Source organism: Chiloscyllium punctatum, chromosome 7 (assembly GCF_047496795.1).
Source record: "Chiloscyllium punctatum isolate Juve2018m chromosome 7, sChiPun1.3, whole genome shotgun sequence".
In the NCBI taxonomy this organism is placed as follows: domain Eukaryota; kingdom Metazoa; phylum Chordata; class Chondrichthyes; order Orectolobiformes; family Hemiscylliidae; genus Chiloscyllium; species Chiloscyllium punctatum.
In genome coordinates this window covers 112,756,577-112,774,677 of record NC_092745.1, presented here as the reverse complement: position 1 = coordinate 112,774,677, position 18,101 = coordinate 112,756,577, and the positions used below count along the sequence as shown (strand labels likewise).

Genomic DNA, 18,101 nt, shown 5'->3' with positions numbered 1-18,101 from the left:
GGATATCCAGTATTGCAGTAAATTTTGCCAGTACTTTTTCCATCACAAATTGCAGAAGTAAATTATTCAGAAAGTAGTTGACATTCCTTGTTCAAATTCAGCATCATAATATTTTGGAAGAGGAAGACCATTATCTTTGTCCAATGCTGCAGAATGTGGATATACACATTCACATTAAAACTACTTCTATTATTACATTGGTAATTACAGTACATTGACATCTAAGTATTACCACCAATGGAAATTTGATAAGATTGTTTTTTTAACCTATGTACAAACTTAACTACTCCCTTTTGCAAATTGCCGTTTAACACTGACCTACCTAAAGATCTTTATTGAAATTTCTATAAGGACTTTTGAAAAATCCATTCTGAAATGTAACTGGAACATTCTTGAAAGATGCAGGTCTTTTGTAGTCTTTAATCTTTAGCTTATATTTAAATTTCACTGCAATTATTCAGCCACATCTTCTGTAAATTACTCCTCATCTTATACACTCATTGCAATTAAAGGAAATTGCAGAAAGCATAAGTCACCCCTCCCCAACTTCCTGGCTCAACTTTCTGCTTGATTGACTGTGGAGATTTTCGGCAAAATATTTCCATAATTCAAAGACATGCACAGTTTTAGTCAGATAGGTGATTCTTTGAAATTAATTTCAAACCTTTTCAAATGTTTATTTTGCAAACACTACTTCCCTCTTATAGATTATTATAATAATGTAATGGATTTAGCTGCCACAGTCACTATTGGTAAATTGATTGCCAAAATAACTGCATGCATAAATTTACTTTTTATGTCCAAGCATTATTCTGAACAAAAACAAAACACTCTTTGAAACTCAGTCTTATTTTTAAAAAATGATAATCTTAACAATCATCACAAAACACCAAAATCTTCTAGTTCCACATCCCACCTTCACCGTGCAAATAATCTGCTGGTGAAACAATCTTTAATGCCTTTTCTGTCCCTAAAATTACCAGTAAATGATCCAATGCTTTCCTTGGCAGTCTCCAATCTTGTAGCCTCCATAAACTTGAGCTCATACAAAACTCTGAGCCATATTGAGATTCCTGGTCCATGAATCACAAAAGAAAGCTGGCATCCCAAGTTCAGCGGATAATAGTAAAAGCAAATGGAATGTTGGCCTTTACCTCAAAAAAGAATGGAATCTAAAAGTAAGGAGTTTTGCTAAAACTGTACAATGCAACACAACTGACATACAGTTTGGGTCCCTTGTCAAAGGAATGATATACTAACATAGAAGGCAGACCAGAGGAGATTCACCAGCTTGATACCATTATGGAGGGACTGTCTGACGGGGACTGCCTCCAAAAGTTGGGCCTGAACTGGTTGAAGATGACCTTATTGCAATGTACAAGATTCTTAGGTTACTTGGCAGGACAGGGAGAAAAGGTTGTTTCCCCTAGTAGGAGAGTCAAGGAACCAATGGGTGTAATCTCAGAATTAGGGGCCGCACATTTAAGATAAAATTGAGGAGGAATTTCTTTTCTCAGCGGGTAGTTAATCTATGGAATTATTTACCGCAGAGAGCTATTGAGGTTGGATTGCTAAGTATATTCAAGGGAATCATGAGAAAAGGAAAGGCAGCAAAGTAGAGTTGAGTAGAATAGTGGACACGATTGGCTTAATGGACTATATCTGCTCCTCCATCTTATGGTCTTAAGCGCCAACCAGTTTATCCATTACCATGATGTTCACTGACCTCACTGGCTCTGGTCCATGAAAATCTTAAATTTTAAAATTCTCCTTCTGGTGTTCAAATGTGTCATGGTCTTACTCATCTAACTCTGTGACCTGCTGCAGGCCTACATTCCTTCAACAGCTCCAATTACGCTATCCTCATCCTATTATTTGTGGCCATGCCTACAGCCATCATTACATGTTTTTAAGTCTCATAAACCAGCAGAACTACCATGAGAAAGCAGTGTTTCCACTGGTTTGTCATTTAGCAACACATTAGTAGTTAAAAGTCCCTCTGAAAACATTTTGTGCAGTTACTACGGATGATTATATTTGATTTGGCATAGTACTTTCAAGGGGCTAAGTGATACATGACCTCCACTCACTTTTTAAAATAAGGCTATTGTTACAATCTGCGGCAAACCATTTGAGAACACACCACAGATCCTCCCGAATGTGGACCTCTGGAGCTAAATTACCTAACAATCACAGAAACCAAAAGTTATTGGGCGGAAGCATTTCCTTATTTGACTTCATAAAAAGTAATACAGATTCAGTTATGGAAAACTGAATTGAAAGCTGTGGCCCCGTAGAATGAGATGGGCGAGCAGATTGTACTTTCTTGTACTGGGAATAGCTACAAATTAACATGCTTGGCTCTGGCCAAACTTTGATGCAATACAAAATGCAACATTCATATCTCCAAAGCCAAGTCTACATCCTTTAGCAGATAATGCTGAAGTGGGTTGTTTTATTTAGATGCAGTGGTTAGTAGCTCAGTGAAACGCTGCTTCAACAGATGCAATTTGGTTTGCACGAACAAGTTGAAGGAAGAGATTTTCATGGATCATCTAGTGAAAAATGAAGCAGTGTCACGGGAGACTGAAGTAGTCAGGGGCTGCGTCCTGGAATAAGAGAAACTACAAAATCCTTTGGTACAGTGTATGACCTGCCAATTACTACAGAGCAGCACAGACAATAATGCACTCACCACACTAAGTTTTTATAAAATTTAACGGGGAACCTGTCTGTCACTGATTCATAAACAGCTCTCGAAGTGGCAATGCCATATTCTTGAAGGACAGATAAAGAGTTGAACTGAACTTGCCCTTTTAATTAACAAGGCAGGACTGTAATTCTGTGTAAAACAAGCAAAGGCTTGGCTGAACTATCACTGCACTTAGGATAGTGTCCTTGGTATCTAAACAATTTAGACAAAGCATTCATTTTGTTGTTTCCATAAAGGATATCCCCCTTTATTTGTGTTAATTATAAACTGAGGCCGTGTTTCAATAAATCTGCTATTTCGTGATTAATCTGTTTACTCAGCAAGAACAAGAAATCAAGGCTGTTGTAGAAATAGGTGCAATCTGAGCTCTGCCAAATTATGACCCACCCATTTGATCCAGACTCAAATCAATTTAAATTAAGAATTAGGATTGTGAGAAGTGTCTGTATGGACAGACAGAGGCATTGCAAGGTATACACGAGGGAAGCTACAGAGATAAACAAGGAAATAGTACAGGTTAGCACTACAGGTAATAGTGATCAGAATGTGAAAGGAAGAGACAAGCCACATAAGCATAAGAATGCACCAGCAAATTTGGTCAGGGCAGGGACAAATGTCTCTTAAGGAGAGCCAGTGGACATAATTTATTTAGATTTCCAAAGGGCTGTAACAAGGTGCCACACAGGAGGCTGTTCAATAAAATAATAGAGGCAAGATACTGTCATAGACAGAGGATTGGTTGACTGGCAGAAGGCAGAGAGTAGGTCAGTTTTGGGACCACAACCATTCATATTATACATTAACAATCTTGATGAAGGAACTGAGGGCACTGTTGCTAAGTTTTCAGAAGACACAAAGATAGGTAGAAGAACAGGTAGTGTTGGCAAAGTGAGGAGGCTGCAGAAGGATTTGGACAGGCTAGGAGAGCAGGCAAAGAGATGGAATACAATGTGGGAAAGTGAGTGGTTATATAGATTAGATTAGATTAGATTCCCTACAGTGTGGAAACAGGCCCATCGGCCCAACAAATCCATACCGACCCACTGAAGAGTAACCTATCCAGATCCTTTTCCCCCTGACTAATGCACCTAACGCTGTGGGAAATTTAGCATGGCCAATTCACGTGACTTACAAATCTTTGGACAAGTCTGGGAGGAATCCAGAGCACCCGGAGGAAACCCACGCAAACACAGGGAGAATGTGCAAACTCCACACAGACAGTCGCCCAAGGCTGGAATTGAACCTGGATCTCTGGCATTGTGAGGCAACAGTGCTAACCACTGAGCCACCGTGCTGCCGTGAAACTTATGCACTTTAATAAAAATAAAACTACTTTCTAAATGGGAAAGGCTTTGGAAATCTGAAGCACTTGGGAGTCCTAGTTCAGGATTATATTAACATTCAAGTTCAGTTGGTGGTTAGGAAGGCAAATGCAATGTTAGCATTCATTTTGAGAGGTCTAGACTATAAAAGCAGGGATGTGCCACTGAGGCTGTACAAGATTCTGGTCAGACTACACTTGAAATATTGTGAGTAGTTTTGGGTCTCTTATCTGAGGAAGGGCATGCTGGCCTTGGACCGGATCCAGTGGAAGTTTACAAGCATGATCCCGGGGATGAATGGCTTGTCAAATGAGGAGTCGTTGAGGACTTTGGGTCTGTACTCAATGGAGTTTAAGAAGATGAGGGGAGGACCTTACTGAAACTTATAGAATACTGAAAGGCCTAGATAGGGTGGACGTGGAGATGATGTTCAGTCGGAAAATGGAAGGGCACAGCCTCAGAGTTCTAAAGGGTTGTCCCTTCACTGAGATGAAGAATTTCTTCAGGTAGAGGGTTGCTAATCTGTGGAACTCATTACCATAAGAGGTTATGGAGGCAAAGCCATTGAGTGTATTTAAGAGAGAGATCCATAGGTTCTTGATCAGTAAGGGAGTCAAGAGCTTATGGGGAAAAGGCAGGAGAATGGGATGGAGGAACACATCAGCCATGACTGAATGGCACAGCAGACCCACTGGGCCGAGTGGCCTAATTCTGTTCTTGTACATTATAGCCTTAAACTAACAGAGGGGGAGGAAGAGTTTGGTGAAAATAAGACTAATTTACTGTGTGAAGAAAGTGCATCTGCAATAAGATAAATGAACCTATGACACAGAAATAAATGTTTAGATTGAATCATAATCACAGGAGATGGTTACAATGTGACTAAGATTGGTAACTAAGTATTCCAGGGTATGCATAGTGGCTCAGTGGTTAGCCCTGCTGCCTCACAGCACCAGGGACCTGGGTTCAATTCCAGCCTCGGGCGACTGTCTATGTGGAGTCTGTACATTCTCCCCGTGTCTGTGTAGGTTTCCTCCAGGTGCTCCGGTTTCACCCCACAGTCCAAAGATGAGCAGGTTAGGTTAATTGACTGTGCTAAGTTGCCCATAGTGTTCAGAAGTGTGTGGTTAGGTGCATTAGTCAGGAGTAAAGAGAGGGTAGGGGAATAGATCTGGGTGAGTTACTCTTCAAAGGCTTAGTCTAGATTTGTTGGGCAGAATGGCCTGTCTCTGTACTGTAGGGATTCTCTTTCAAAAAGATGGGCAGAATGGAGAAGTAGTAAAGATAATCTCAGAGAATAGGTAGTCTTTCAAGATCTCTTAGGGGTCATTTTTAAAAAAAAATCAGGGGTGTTTTTAAAACAGATTGGACAATAGCATCTCTTTATGAGGGTCGTGTTGTTGGAATTTTTCCTGAAAAGGTGGTGGAAGCAGAATCATTGTATATTTTTCAGACGGAGATAAATAAATTCTTCTTAAGCAGGGGTGAAAAGGTTATGAGGGATAGGCAGGAATTTGAGGTCACAATCAGATCAGCCACAATCTTATTGAATGGCAGAGTTAGCTCGCTAATGGAATGACCTATACCTGCCCTTTTTCACACGTTTGTACGTAACGACAGCCCAGTTAATGACATTAGCCAACAGGAATATGCTAGAATCTATTATTAAATCCTAACAACACATTTAAGTATAGTATGGTTAGAACAAGTCAACATTGTTTTTAGAAGTAGAAATCCTGTTAGACAGTTTGATTTTTCTGATGATGTAACTAGTAGGTTAGTAAAAGATGAAGCTGTGCAGGCTAGGTTAAAAGATAAGCTAAAGACCTGGTGGAGAGACAGCAGATAGAATTTAATCTGGAGAAATGCGAGGTGATGCGTTTTGGAAGGTCTAATGCAGAAGTGAAATACACAGTAAATCGCAGAATTCTTAGAAGCATTAAATAAAAGAGGATCTAGTTGTACAGGTCCACAGTTCCCCAAAAATGGCAACATAAGTGGATAAGGTGGTCAAGAAAATATATGGCAAGCTTGCCTTCATTGGTCAGGGCATGAAGTGTAAAAATTGGCAAGTTATGTTGCAGATGTATAGTACTATAGTAAGGCTTCATTTGAAATACTGTATACAGTCCTGGTTACCACTCTACCAGAAGGATGGGGAGACTTTGGTGAGGATACAGAACTGATTTATCAGGACATTTCCAAGTTTCGAGGGTATTAGCTCTGAGGACAGATTGGAAAGACTTGGTTTGTTTTCACTTGACCATCAGAGGCTGGGGGGCAACCTGATAGAAGCTTACAAAATTATGTGAGACATGAATAGAATGGATAAGCAGAGTCTTTACCCAGGGTAGCAATGTCAATTACTAGGGACATTGGTTTAAGGTAAAAAGGTAAAGTTTAAAGGAGAATACACAAGGGTGTTTAAACAAAGGGGTGGCAGATACAATAGCAACACTTAAGAGGCATCTTGACAGATACATGAATAGGCAGGGTATACAGCGATACAAGCTGCATAGAGGCACAAGGTTTTTAGTTTCAAAAGGAGTCATGTGTCAGGCTGCAGTCTTGGTGGGTTGAAGGACCTATTCCTGTTTTGTATATCTGCTGGAGTCTAAAAGAATAATAGGCAATTTGATTGAGGCAAGTGATGTAAGTGGAAACTTCCTTTCAACATCCTGGAGAATCAAAAAAATCAGGGTTAATGTTTACAAATTAAGGGATCACCAATTTAAGACTGAGATTGAGTGAAATGCTCCATCAGATCATAAGTAATTCTCTTCATGAAAAGTTGGTGGATTTTTTTTTAAAAAGGCAGAATGGACAGATTCTTGCGAAGTAGCCTCAGAGATGTTCAGCATGGAAACAGACCCTCTTGTCCAACTCATCCATGTTGACCAGAAATCCCAAATTAATCTTCTCCCATTTGCCAGCATTTGGCCCAATTCTCCCTAACATATAGGGTTGTCAGTGTACATGGAAATGTTGATTTGACTTTACAATCAGATCAGGCACATTCCTATTGAATGGTACAGCAGGCTTGAGAAACCAAATGGCCTACTCCTTGTTTGTAAATTTGGGAATTCCAAAAGGAATTCAATAAGGTGCCAATCCAAGTTCTGGAAGTCATTACCACACACAGACCTTGGAGGCCCGTGCAGCTTTAAAGAAAATTAGTGGGAATGCTGAGTAAATCAGCTCTATCCCTCTGGAAGTTAGAAGAATGAAATGTGATGTTACTGAAAAAGGCAAGGTTATGGCAGGGCTCTGCAGGTTAAACTTGAGAGGTTGTTTTCCCTGGCTGGAGAATCTAGTGCAAGGGACTGATTATTTAGGATTCCAGATGAGGAGAAACATCTTCACTCAGAAGGATGTGAATTTTTGAAATTCCCTGCCCAAAGAGGGCAGTGAATACTCCATCACTGAAAATATTTAACACTGGGATCAAGAGATATTTGGTATCTCAGGGGATTAATGTATACAGGGAACAGATAGGGAAGTGGGACTGAAGCCCAAGACCAGCCATGGTTATATAAAATGGTGGGGCAGGCACAAAGTACAGAGTCTTCTCTTGTTACCGTTTCTCATGTTCTTAAACTCAGTGATTGGCTGCCAAGCAAACTTTGATCACTAAACTAGACAATAAAACGACTGTTTTTCACTGCCACCTTTTAAAATCCTATTTATGAGTGCAATTATGTTTTCCCACAGAATTATGGAAATTACAGGTCAGAAGGAGAATAATTGATTCTGTCACCTCTGTGAGTTAAGAACTCTCCAGCTGCAGCTATTTTCTCTAATCCAATTCCCCTGTATATTTCTAATTTTGTTCTTTTCAAATTCTCATGCGGGTCCTTTCTAATTAATGTTAGTGTCTGCCTTAATAACCACGTTAAAGCATAAATAGCTCATTCCACTTCCCTATTCATTTTTCTACTGTGATCCTTCATATTATGCCCCCTTGCTACTGAATTATTGATCAGCAAAAGCAACCTATTATTTAAGAGTATTAACTCATACTTTAAATTTCTATTAGCTTTATCTAGATGTCTTTTTTTCCATGGGGAAGGGCAACAAAAAAAAAACATTTTTCCAACCTTTCTTCATTACTATCTGTACTTTTCTCTCGAGCCCTACAACCCTTGGATATAGCTACACTTCTCCAATTCTGGCCTCTTCACCATACCTCGTTTTAATAGTTCCACTAATGGTGTTTACATTTTCAGATAATTAGATCCTAACCTCAGATACCTTGCCTCAACATCTCTGCCTCTTTACCTCATTTTCCTTCCTTTAAAGGTATTTCTTAGAATCTACCCCATTGATCAAGCTTTTGGTTATCAGTAGCTTTATGTGGTTCAGCATCAAATTTATAACTATCTTGTGAGGTACCTCAAAACGTTTTATGATTTTAAGAAGTGCAATCCTAATATACTACATTTTTTGATGGGTTTAAATCTCAATTTACAAGCTGGACCTGGTCCAACACCCTGACATTTGACATGAGCCCACATGCAGTAAACGATATGTAGAAAAACTGGGATGGGCAGAAACTGCTGTGTCATGCATGCTGTGTAAGTGTGAGATTTATAGCTAGTGGACATTGTGGTATGACTATTTACATATCCTCTTATTTGTTTCAGTCACTAGTCCCATGCTTCTGACCATTTGCAGTTCTACCTTCAATCTGCCACATCTTGGACTTTTAGCCTCAATGTTCTAGTTTTCTGCCCATTCCAAACTCATGATAACATCACAGCCCTGTGAACTTATTGCTCTAGTTTTGATCATCTTGTGTTAGATGAGGGAAGGATGAAAGAAGCAGGATGACAGTCCAGAGCATGTGTGTCTGGAGATGAGGTGGGGATTGGGGATTGGAGATTGGATGGCTACTGTTGTATCACAAAGTTTAAAAGGCACAATTCACATCCCACGCCAAGGCATCTAACAGCGTCTAGCTCAGCACAGTGGATGAATTAAATTATATGAAGGGCAAAATCTAGCCCAAGGGAAATCCAGTTAACATCTCTGACTGGTCAATCTTTTCATGGCTTTAATTTCCTAATTTATATATTTGCTCAGGGGTTTTATCCCCCCATGAACTCTATCGATCTTTGGGGAAATGTGCTATCACACATCATGTGGCTAGAAATATAATTCATTTTTCTAACATGAAAATCCAATCTTTTGGTCAAAAATGGAGACAGAGGTTGCAGGAGGAAGATCAAATTATTTCAAATCACACATGCAAGTTTGCTTGAAACAACCAATAACCAGACAGTGCTCAAGACAGCAATGCAGTTTGTTCTTCAACAATGCCCCAATCATCCGATATCCTTCAGAGAAAGAAAACTGCTGTTCAGACCTGGCTTGTCTGCAAATGAAATGTGGTTGATTCTTAACTACTCTCTGAAATGGAATAAGCAAGTCACTTAATTCAAGGGCAAGTAGACACGAGCAACTAATGCTGGCCTTGCCAGTGATGTCCATATCTCACTAAAGAAAGTAGGACAGATAGCACAGGGAAATTGAAATATTGTATCTTTCTCACGTCACAAGATTAGTCCTTTTGTTTCTAAAAGCTGTTCCTTGGCTCAAGAATACTCTGTCCTTGATTTTTTTCAGAGGGGCAATAAACCAGGCCAAGCTCTGGTCAGACTGACTTGGCAAAGAGATTAATGGGTATTGAGAGCCCTTTTTGTTGATATGTAAACAGATGAGACTTCAAACTAAAGGGGTCATGTTTTAGGAGTGACCTGTATAAAAGAGAAGGGAGTGGTCAGCTCTCTAGCTGAGCTGAGCAGTTTAGTTCAGTCCAGAACCGGTTAGGAATTCAACAGTGAGCTGTGTGGAAACTCTCTCTTCTATCCTTCTAACTTCAACCTGTAAGCATCTGCCCCTTTTTAGTACTGTGTTTTATAGGGCCTTTGCTTATTGGGAATGTTGTATATATTCGGAACAGCACACTTAAGTCTAGTTTGAATTGACTGAGTTCTGTAGGGGTTCCTTATGCGGTTCTTCATGTTTCATTGTGTAATTTTGTGAATAAATGTTTGCCCCTTTTAAACCCGAGAGTCAACCTCGCTAACTTAATCCTGATAATTTTCACTGTACACTTACTGAAACAAATTGCAAACTAATGGTCTAGGCTGCCTGCTTGAGAATGTTATGAGAGGTCTGGTCTAGTCCATAACACTGAAATATTCTCATCATGTGAGCAAAGCGTTGGATGTCAAAAGTTTGCAGCCTTCTTGATCCACTCAAATCAAGGTCACAGGAAAGAACTGCACTTACTCATGGAAATATTGTTGCACCCAGGCACATCTAACCTTAACAGAGCATTGGGAGATTCTGTTCTAATGGAAGGTCAAATTATATTTGTAATGATTGCCTTTTAAAGAGGAACAGTTCAAAAAAGCTAAGAGAGAAAAATACCGTATATTACTCAAAAGAAAAAAGATGAGGTGAGTGGGCAGAGGTGGGATTTAAGTGCATGCTTTGAAAAGGAGAGCAAAATGTTTCAGGGAGGTCACTCCTAAATGAAGTAGCTGCATTAGTAGTGGAGCAAATGGCTGGATTCAAAGAAACAGTGAGTCCAGCAGACCATGCTTTTCAGGATAGGGAGAGGCAAAGATATCTTTTTTTTTTAGAAACTTTGGAATTCTTCACATAACACTGGTGACTGTATTTCCAAAGTACATGATAGATGATTGAGCAATTCAGGGCATCCTGTGACCATACAAGGCTACTGTTGCGATTCCAGCTAATGGTACTACTGGACAAGTCAGACAAGTTAGAATGCAACCTGACTTGATAGAAAATTGAAATATGATCTTTGTTTACTGTGTTAGTCAATCATGGAAACATATTCATTCACAAGAGGTTGCAGGTTTTCTTTAACATCATTACAGATGTTTAGAGTCATAGAGTTGTATAGCATGGAAACAGACTCTTCAGAACAACTCATCCATGCCTACGAGATATCCTAAATTAATCTAGTCCCACTTGCCAGCATTTGACCCATATCCCTCTAAACCCTTCCCATTCATATACCTATCCAATGTAATGGTGCAATTACATTGTAATGTTGTAATTGTACTAGCCTCCACCACTTCATCTGGCAGCTCAATGCATACACGCACCACCCTGTGTGAAAACGTTGTCCATTAAATCCCTTTTTTATCCTACCCCTATCACCTTAAACCTATGCCCTCTAGTTTTGGAATCCCGCACATCCTGCGGAAAAGACTTTGTCTATTTAGCCTATCCATGCCCCCTCGTGATTTTAGAGATCTCCATTAGGTCACCCATCAGTCTCAGATGCCCCAAGGAAAATAGCCCCAACCTATTCAGCCTCTCCCTGTAGCTTAAATTGTCCAACACTGGAAATATCCTTGTAAGTCTTCTCTGAAATCTTTTCATGCCATCCTTCTGACAGCAGGGAGACCAGAGTTGCACAAAGTATTCCAAAACTGGGCTACCCGATGTCCTGTCACATGACCTCCCAACGTCTACACTCAATGCACTGACCAATAAAGGTAAGCATACATTATTACACAAATTAAATAATAAAGCTAAATGTATAGTATAGAAAAATATCTAGCATAAACAAAGTTTGCAAGTTATTTTCCAATACCAATTTATAGAAATTCAAATTTAGAATGATTACGCTTGGTATGAAATCTTGAATTCTACTTAACTGATTCTTCTCAGTTTCTTTCCTGTGAACGATGGGGTGTTTTTGCATTGAAACTCAAAAAAAACTGAACTTAAACTTTATCAGCTTCTAACGTCTTGCAGATTTCTTACCAAACTCTCAGTTTGCAAACAATACAAGCTAAACTCTGGCTTGTAAAGATAACATTCCTGAACTGCTCTGAAAAGCTCCAACTTGCTTCTGACCCTAGTCCAGTTGATTCTAAAAATCTCAAAACTTTTTCATTTTTGGGTTTTCTAAGCTAAAAAAAAATCATCAAGCTGAGACCTTCCACATTTACACGATTTACCATTAAACTCCACAATATAAACATCTTTGTGTATACTGTTGCCTGCTTTCTGAAATACACTGGATTGGGTCACTGTTCCAGAAGAACACACTGACCTCTTTAAAAAATATCAAACTGCATTTATGCAATACTTTCTTTGTTTCCAGTAGTTTTGAAAAGTTTCTTGGCGACAAATGTTTGGTTGGTCCAGAAATAAATGCAACAAAATGACTGCCTGTTACTCCAGTTTATTGTGTTCTGGTTTGCCCTCGTCTTCATTACAGCTTCCTTTTTTTCAAACAAATCGGTAAAGATGGAACAAAAACAGAAATTGCTCGAGAAATTCAGCAGATCTGACAGCATCTGTGGAGAGAAAACAGAGTTAACGTTTAAGGTCCAGTGACCCTTCTCCAGAAGAGTTTGGTATCTGATTTCCAACATTCACAGTTCTTTGATTTTTTTTTGCAGTAAAGACGGAACTGGTAATAAAACAATATCAAGCTCACTGATATGAATTGTGCACTGATAAGGACAATGTCAGCTCTGGCTTATTTAAATGCACTTATCTCCAATCAGGATGCTGCATACAAGTTGTTACTCCAATGATGGATCACTAATCAATGGTTGAAATTCCAGTACAATCCCAAAGGAGTGCTGCACCAGAGGTTCTATCTTTTGAGCCTGCATCTGCTCTCAGGTGGAAATAGAGGATAATGTGGCATTATTTTGAAGAGCAGAGGAATTCTGCTCAGTGCCCTGGCTAATATTTATCTTACATAAAAAAGCAAGAACAGCCACTTAAATGTGCAGTCTCATGCAGACAGGGTGGTGAAGGCGGCATTTGATATACTTGCTTTTATTGCTCAATACATCAAGTATAGGAGTTGGGATGTCATGTTGCAACTGTACAGGACATTGGTTAGGCCACATTTGGATTACTACATTCAATTCTGGTCTCCCTGCTATAGGAAAGTTGGTTGTGAAACTTGAAAAGATTTACAAGGATATTGCCAGGGTTGGAGGGTTTGATCTCTTAGGAGAGGCTGAATAGGATGGGGCCGTTTTCCCTGGAGCATCAGAAGCTGAGGAGTGACCTTATAGAGGTTTATAAAATCATGGAGGGGCATGAATAGAGTGAATAGGGTTTTGGTTCAAGATGATTGACACGTGTTGGGGGAAAGATTTAAAAAGGGACATAAGGGACAACATTTTCCCCACAGAGGATGGTATGTGAATGGAATGAATTGACAGAGGAATTGGTGAAGGCATCCGGATGGTTACATAAATTGGAAAGGTTTGGCGGGATATGGGCCAAATGCTGGCAATTGGGACTAGCTTAACTTAGGATATCTGGTCAGTATGGGCGAGTTGGAATCACTATTTTTGGGAGCTTATTGGAAACAAATTGACTGTAAAACTACTTCAGGGCATCTTGAAGTTGTGAAGGAGGTGATGTAAATAAAAGATTATTTACTATTTTTCTTGAATTTAAATACTCTTGTCCTTGTATCTGGAATCAATCACTCCTTCAATATATTAACACATGTATAGATCAGCAAATATCTTTAACTGTAAGTAGCCCACTTAATACCTAATACTGTCCAATAAACACTAATGGTTCCAAAACGTAGTTTAATTTGCTCTTTAGCAGCAGCAGCCTTCTGCAGTCAGTAGAATGTAGTTTAGAATACATCAGTACTCTACAGTTTTTCAGTATACAGGTATCATCCATTTCTTGGTCATCTCCTTCAAATACAAACGTATTTTGATGAAAAGTGATGACATCAGGTTTGTTCATGAAGACATGACTTTCCTACCCTAAAACAAACAGGAAGTTTGAAAGAAAAAAATGTGGCAGTGGTGCAAATTTTTACAATGGAATCAAGATTAGTGTTCACCTCCATTCAACTGCCTGCAGATTTCTGCAATTGTTACAAGGCAAAGTTTGCTCTATTTTAGGATCTGATCCAGCATGGTGACCATTTCAGGAGGTCAAAACGTCAGTGTTGCGAGCAGATCAAGAAACAGGTGGCTCTTCAACCAGAATGAAGAACCTTCACTTAGACATCCAGAATCTAAACCAGGATTTATAAAAGGAAGAAAAGTAAATTTAGATGATGCACAGAAAACAAACTAAAGACGGGGAAAAATACAGACAGGATAAACAGAAAAAGGGAAAAAAAACTGACAGAAGATATTAATTATTAACTTCTAAAGGAATGAGACTCCACATTTGAGAAATTATATTTAGAGGGCTAGAGAGATTTTTTGGACGTATTGATTATTTATTGTTCCATTTAAAAACTCACTCAATCCTAATTACTTGAATCTTAATTTTCTGCTAGCTTTCGTGGAGAACTAAGCCAGTACAACAAGTTTACATCAGTACAGTCAGTTCATTGCTGAATGCTACCAATATGGATTACACCATTGGACTGTACTTTGTGGATGAACAGAAGATTTTTAACAGTAAATTTAGGATGCCTGAAGTCACTGGCTGATTTCACCTGAGTGCGTGCTGGTAAGTCACACCTTTGTCTGTATTGCTAAAACCATCCCTGTTTGGTATACTGTATTTGCTGTTAACAATGCTATCTGCTCGATAGCAAGCTAACTAAACACAGGTTAGTAGATTGTTTAGCACAACTTTGTTGAGTCCATTGGAAGGACCCCAAACTTCCAGTTGCCGGACATCTTATTTCTGCCGTCCACACACCCTGACCTTCCAGCCTTCAGCCTCCTGCAGCTTTCCAATGAAGCACAGTAAGAGCTCAAGAAACCGCACCTCATCTTGCTATTAGGCATTTTACAATGATCCACACAAGTTCGGATCTGCACCTTTTTTCCTAGACAGTTCTAAAAGACAATATGCGTGACACAAGCAAATAAACAGCAAAGTGTATTTCATAAGCTGCATTAAGTTTAACAAAAAGGGAGAGAAAAGGAGGAAACATGATCTACAAATGTCATCACAAAGGCTGCAAAAAGAAAATAAGTCAGTCAGCCAGCCAGCTCCAAACAGAGGCAAGCAAAGTGAGGAATGAGAGGAGGAGAATTGGCAGGAAGTCAGACAAACAGATAAAATCTGAAGGTTTTGCTTACAGATGACTAAATCCTTCAACTGATTTTATTATATTCTAAATGTTTGCATCTTGTGACCATTGCCTCCTTTGCTCAATCATGTAAAGGATTTTTCCTCCCAGTACTGATTCCAGCAAAGGATTTAAACGCACAATGTCAAATTGCCCTCCCTCCCTCACAGATCTCGGTGTCCAGTTTGTTTCTGTGTTCTTTTTAGGTCTCCTACATCCATATTTTAAAAATTATTTTGCATTTACATTAAAAAAAGTCACTTCAAAATACAGTCCTGACAGATTTAAAGCTAGCATCAAAAAGCTTCAACCAATCAAAATGGGGAAAATACTGACTGGAAAACACCAAACTAGAAAACGTCAAGACACAGGTGGATAACGTAAAATTGCACTAAAAGCAGACGTCGGAGAAACTGTTAAATTTTCAATGCTGCTTCAAGTCAGTTCTGCTGAAAGTTCCAAACCCTAAAGATTCCACCATGACCTTTCGAAGGATGTTTATGTTGCATTTCTGTGATCTCAGCATATTGTAATGTTAGACACTGTCACTACCCCAAGGACAATTAAGCTCCAAGCAGGAAAGCACACACACATTTTAGAAAAGTACTTACGACACTCTAAAGCCAAAAGTATTAAACTTTTAAAAACTGCTATGCAGAACTACAGTAACAGGGAACGAACAGAAAGCAAATGAGATATTTGATGTGAGCTTCTGTTCCAAAACTGTTCAGTTGTTATTTTAAGAGTGGAAATTTATTAGTAGTGTTTAAACTCCCAGCATGTCATGAGCTTTTACTGATGTTTAAAAACATAACTTTACTATCAGTGACAAGCCCAAATGTAAAATATTACATCCAGTGTGTTGAAATAGACAAGAGACGATTTATTGTAACACACAGTTTCTATTTTAGTTAATTTGCATGCACTCTCTTTTCCATTGCTTTTTCTATTAACAACAGGGTTAGCCGTCATTCTACCAGACCACAGAGCTGCTCTCTAAAGACAGACAACTGGTGATGGTTTAACCCGGAGGATCACCATACCTCAGGCGGGGAGAGGAGGTTGAGATGGAGAGTAGGAATCTCTTTTGATGTGGGAATTGAACCCACATTAATGGCATCACTCGGCATTACAACCATACATCCAGCCAACTGACCCCTATCAATAACATATTACTGCAGCAACGACAATGTACCACTGGTGGGGTATACTATATCCTTTGAAACAGTATGCTCAATATTGACTTTTCTGTTGACATTCAGGTCTTGAATTGAGGACGCATATTGTGTTTCTCACCCTTCCTACTGTCACACATACTTCACGATCATTGGGCCTGGCATTCCTGTCTTGACACGCGACCAAATTGTGTAAGTAGGGTATAAAACTTGTGAGGTAAGGAATTTGGAGGTGAGGGAATGAAGGGATGAGAGGGTGGGGCTTAAAAATCATCTCCAGAACTGGGCATGTCTCTCAGAAAATGGCAGTGGAACTTTTAAGTGTCCCCTTGTTGTAAATCAATGTTCCCAACTCTCTACCATGTCATCAAACCTTAAAACTGCCATCTAACTTCAGGCAAATTAAGGCTCTGATTCCTCTGTGCTGATAAATAAAGGGCATTCTCTCATATTGCAAAAGTACATGGCCACACAGATTCAATAAGCCCCTGGGTGATCCACCCTGGTTCAACCAAGTCTAGCTCCCTCCCTTTGATAAAAGCTGTCAAAATCCAGGCTCTGAACTGACCTACAAGACCAACACACCCTACTCCTAAATGGCAGCTATCCTCCAACCTGATAACATCTTGATCCTTGGACTTTCCTGTGTATCCTGCCATTTTAGAAGGAAAGATGGAATTTTTAAATAAGTACAGTAAAGAAAAATACCAGTAATTGACAATTTCAACAGTAAAATTGACGTACAGGGAATTTGATCCTCAAATCAATCTCACACAAGCATGTAATAAAAACTCAGTTTGAGTTACTGCAAATGAATATGATCTACTCGGTGTGACGTAACACGCTTATTGTTATTATAGTGTTCACTGTAGCTCTGTTGTAGTATTTTTGCCAGTGAATCAGAAGGCTCAAGTCCCACTTCTCTTCTTGTCCAATTATGTTACAAACTGATATTTCTTTTCAGCCTCCAAACGGCTTCTTCGTCCAAGTTTACTTTCCCATCTAACTTTGCACTGTCAGCAAACTTGGATACATCACACTTGGTAGCCTAATCCACTGCAACAATATTTACATAACACCAATAGAGTGTTAAAACGTCCCAGTGAATATCACAGTGTGTCATGAAGCAAAACTTGATAACAACCCACATGAGGATACGTGAGGACAGATGGCCAAAATCCAAAATAAAGTTTGAGAAGTTAAGGAAGGCAGGATGAGGAAATAGAGGGGGAAAAAAGGTTTAGTGAGGGAATTTCAGAGCTTAGGATAGAGGCAATTTGGAGTGTGACCAAGAGATGAAGCAATGAAAAGCAGGCATGCAGAAGAGACCATTAGACAAAGAAATCTTGGACGGTTAATGGGGTAAAGGAGATTATAGAGGGGGCTTGAAAATAATGGATGAGCAATTCAAAATCAAGTCATTGCTTAAATCCAATGTAGATCATTATGCATAAGGATGATGAGTGAAAGGGACTTGATACAAGCAAGGACATGAGAGCAGAGAGTTTTGGACAACTTCTCGTTCACAGAGAGTACGCAATGGGAAGACAGTCGTGTGTTGTTGGAATAGTTATCAGGTAAGGAAGGAGTGAGATGAGAGTTTTCAAACAGATGAGCTGAGAGAGGGTGGAATCAAGATCATTATGGAGGGAGAAACAGGCAACTTTTGTGAAGGTTTAGAGAGGTGATTGGGAGCAAATATGGCAAAAGGTTGTGAACATTCTGGTTCTAGTTGTTGTAAGAAATCTATACAGGAGAACAGAAAGCATTGCATTTAGATTTCCTGATAGTTATTTGATGGACATCTCTGCTCA

The 18,101-nt window shown here is 39.3% G+C and overlaps 1 protein-coding gene and 1 long non-coding RNA gene across 3 annotated transcripts in view; one reads left to right on the top strand and one right to left on the bottom strand.

Annotated features, from left to right (window-relative positions):
• alg14 (ALG14 UDP-N-acetylglucosaminyltransferase subunit) overlaps positions 1–18,101 on the bottom strand; it is a 114,697-nt gene that overhangs the window by 9,850 nt on the left and 86,746 nt on the right. The gene's annotated exons all lie outside the window — the stretch shown is intronic.
• Positions 1–18,101, top strand: part of LOC140480051 (uncharacterized) — a 64,847-nt gene that overhangs the window by 27,785 nt on the left and 18,961 nt on the right. Inside the window, exons 3-4 of the long non-coding RNA XR_011961181.1 lie at positions 14,366–14,541; positions 16,375–16,479. This is a non-coding gene — a long non-coding RNA (uncharacterized lncRNA). The remainder of the gene's footprint in view (positions 1–14,365; positions 14,542–16,374; positions 16,480–18,101) is intronic.